Genomic DNA, 4,144 nt, shown 5'->3' with positions numbered 1-4,144 from the left:
GTGGTGCTAATATTCTAATCAGAATGCATGATTGGCATTCCTTTATCCAACACTCCCAGTTAGGGTTGGGCAATATAACAATATCTTTATTCTGAGAAATGACATCAGAGTTTGCTTTTCTGGGTATATTGTTTATAATGTCAGTTTTCAAAGACCATTGACCAACTGCATGTTTTGTTACAGAGAGAACATAATTAGTCCTGTTTAATTGGACATGTTGAACGAAAAGTGACAATCACTGAACTAAATTATACATACGAACCAAGTGGGCGCTTCCACAGCCTGGCAAAGGGGTAGGGATTCAAGCCCCACCTCCTGGGGGTTTATCTGGTCACTATTTTTATTGTGAAAATTGAATTTAATCTAATTTTAGTTTCAGGTTAATGATGCCTCAGCACCTGGACTACCTTGCTGCTCACTTTCCTCACTCTCTTTGGATTCACCCTAGCATGTTCAGATCAAAAGATGTAACAGATGTTCTAAGATGTTCCATCGCAGATCCAGAACGAGGCTAGACCTGGTTTGTTTTTAGTCTAGGTTGTTTTTAAGCTAGTTCTTTGGCTTTTTCCAGTGTGTGGTTTTGGGCTACTCTGCCTGTCTCTGGTGTATATAAATGTGTACGTTTGTGGTAGTGCTCAGTTATCTGTGCACAATTGCAAGCGCCTGCTCATGTCTTGGTCTTCGGACGTGGGCACTGTTCCTGGGATTTGACCGCTGTTGCTGAAAGGCTGAACTTCTGAGATTCTGCAGATTTGCACAAGCTCTCACATCTGTTTAGAGTTGTCAGAGTACAGCACACCACTGTGATCCGGCTGGGGTGCATAATAGGGGCAGTGCAGCCTGCAGCAGAAAGAAGACAGGCTCTGGGGAACGGGCCAGCCAGAAGCAGCATCCCAGCATCCCTACCAAGACATACAGCCCTCTGGCCCAAGAAACCTGGGGCTTATTTGAGCAGTATCTGCAGATCTCCCTTTAAACCCAACTGCACGATCTGTAATAACATACATGACGAGAAAGGACAGCATGCATGAGGAAAGTGGACATATTGTGAATAGAGACAGGCTGACTGTAGCCCGGCAGCCTGAGAACTTGACTATGAACCAAAAAAAGCTGGCAGTTACTTTCACCTTGACTTTCAGCCAAACCCTGACCACTGTGCTATGTCACTGTGATGCTAGAAACTACTGACTGCAGTCACATTCTGACATTATTTAAGAAATGTATATTTAAAAATGATCATTTCAGTTTGTATTGCAGGTATTTTGGCTGCTGTTAATTGTTGTAGAGACACCGGCTGCAATATTCAACAGCAACTCAATGCAATCACACCATTTTTTTTTACTGTGTACTGTAAGCATCCTGACCAAAAAGGTTCTGTGACAAAACATGTATTTCACAGTAAATTACACACAAGGCTCAGTAACTAAATATAACTTCAATCCTTCTCAGTATTCAATGTGTCGACTGTTTGCTTTCATTGCAGCTTTGATTCCTTTATGGAGACTCAGTTTTTCAAATTAATTTGCAGGGATATTTTTCCATGCGTTCAAAATTCAGTCTTAGCATTTGGTTACAGTTTCTACTTTGCGGTCTGGGCTAATTTAGCAGCTATGAGCCTATGTCACATGTCAACTATCATCACTGTCATGCTGGCCGAACCCCTGCACAGCTATTAGAAGCCCCCTAGCTTCCTAGCTTATGTTAGGAAGATAAAGAGCTCAGGAATATCTCCTAAAAATAAACTTTGTCATTTGATGGGAAATTAAGTAAATGAAGGGCTTTTACTTTCATTGTATGACATGAATGGTCTATAATTGTGTACAGTACTGTAGATTATGGTCAAAATAATGCATAAATATATGACACTACAGATACCCCAGCACATTTTAATATATGACAAGGTGCAGAAATGACACAGGACCAATGGCAGATATCGGTATTGAGCCAATATCAGCGTAAAACGCTGGATCAGTTATCAGAAGGAAGTAATAGAAATGAATCTGATCCAATTCTATAACAATCACATTGCGTGATGTGATGTCAGCTTTGTAGTAGGGTAGAAGGGTGTTTGAAGTAGATGTAGTTAAGCAGTATTAACTACATTTAGATGTGTTTCAATTAAAAAAAATCTCATTTTATAGTTTAGCAGAAGTTGAAAATATTGAGTATTAATATCAGTGTCATGGTACTGTGCCACTGTAGCAAGGTGAATCAATCACAGTTGTAGGCAAAAGTCAAATTACATGTTTTGTCTAGGTGAAATTAAGTAGGTAATAAGTTCTCTACCACAAACAAACAAATATGCCAATATTTGGCTACGTTTTGGCACCTTTTTTTGCCAAATTTAACATAGTGGAAAAAAATAAAGCATAATAAATCTGCCCAATATGTTAAATGAATAGAAAAAACAGTAATTGTGCATTAAAGTATGCAAAAGTGAGATGTGCAAAATGCAGGAAATCATTTTAACTTGGAAAATCAACAAAACATCATTTGACCAGAGGTGCCCAAACTTTTGCATACAACTGTATACTGAGGCAACATCATCCCAGTACTACTACTTTGTCCATATTATGCAAACATAGTAGATATGGCACAAGAGTAAATGAAATCTAGTGATTATATCAGTACTGACATTCTAAAGACTTCACTAAATACTGCTGTTGTCCCACTTAACTGCAAATTGATGAGACTTACCCTGCAATTTTAGCTCCCCTTTGATCCAGGGTATCAAATTCCTGATAAGCAGAAACGCTCAGTACCAATGAGCTATTAAAACCCCGCGTTCTGGCCGCCTGCGCACCAGTTTGTTTTGCTGGATGTTTGTGAGCCGTGTCAGGCCGTATGCGCTCTGGAGACACTACACCAAAGAATCTCCAACTTAATCACAAAAGCTCTTGTGATCAAAACCTCTTTGATTGCAAAAGTAATAGGTCACAGACTATTTCATAATACAGTCCAGCTGTCTTTTATGGGTCCCATGTTAGGGCTAGAGTAAACACGGTCTCATTGCTTTTTATCCCAGAGCCAGGGGACCGAATTGGGCTTCAGCATTGCGGTATCTGCTTCTTGGCAGAGGTCACGGCGGAAAGCCTTAGCGTAATAAAAACAGTCCGCTCCTCCTTAAAATTCATGACAAGTAGCTGTAATTCTCAAAAAGTACAACGTGAAACGACAACCGAACTGCAAAATGAGCTCCTAGATCACCGAGTAGGTAATAAATAAACTAATCTGAACAGATAGTGAGGAAGATTCACTAAAGCACGCTGATCTCAAAAAGTCATGCTTGTACAAGACAGATTGTACTAATGTGTTACCGCTGCTCTTTTCCAAGAAGATGAAAAAGTAGGTGATGCTGTCAAAAGCTGGAATTAGCCAAATTTTCCGAGTATCACCTTCTGACCTGTAAATGACGCTGAAAAAAGCTGACACCCTACAAACTTTACACCTCAGCCACTCAGCCACTGGTAGGTACATTTAGTAGCTCAGATGCCCAATGAGATGTCTTTTACTTTACCTTTTATGTTTCTGCTAACCACAATGGCCTTAAAGGTGCCGATTTAGTGCCATCTTGCGGTGAAGATTGAAGAGTGCAACCAGCTGAATACCCCTCCTTCACCCCTCCCTTTCCAGGCATGTAGAAGAACCTACGGTGGCGATCAGGTTTTATGCCATTGCCTGTCCCGATTTCTTTTTGATTCTTCATGTAGCTTCTTTGACAACATGGAATTCATCTTACCTTGCTTTTTCTTACACTAAACAATAAATTTGTTTCTCCATTTGTCAAAATTTGGGTTCTCAAACTTCTCACAACACAAAACAGTCAGCACCAGCAGCAACCACTAATTCTTCTTCTTTCTGTTTTCCAACCGGTGCTACAGCACCATCAAATTTAAGTTGTAGCTTTAACGTAAAACACGAATAGTGCGCTCAAGAGCCAGAGTTGGATTTGCCCATTCTGGGCTTGAGTAAAAACATGCTGACGCAACCTGGTGGTGAGGGGTGGCTACCTGTGTAGATATGAAGTGCTCGTTCTAAATGAATGAAAACACAATAATTCATAGCTACAGTTGATTATACATTCATAAAAACATGGTTTTGTATACTGCATTTCATCTCTGCCCATAGATCTTACAAAATGCAC

This window comes from Pygocentrus nattereri, chromosome 8 (genome assembly GCF_015220715.1).
Source record: "Pygocentrus nattereri isolate fPygNat1 chromosome 8, fPygNat1.pri, whole genome shotgun sequence".
In the NCBI taxonomy this organism is placed as follows: domain Eukaryota; kingdom Metazoa; phylum Chordata; class Actinopteri; order Characiformes; family Serrasalmidae; genus Pygocentrus; species Pygocentrus nattereri.
The sequence above is the reverse complement of the archived record's forward strand: the minus strand, read 5'-3'. Positions refer to the sequence as shown.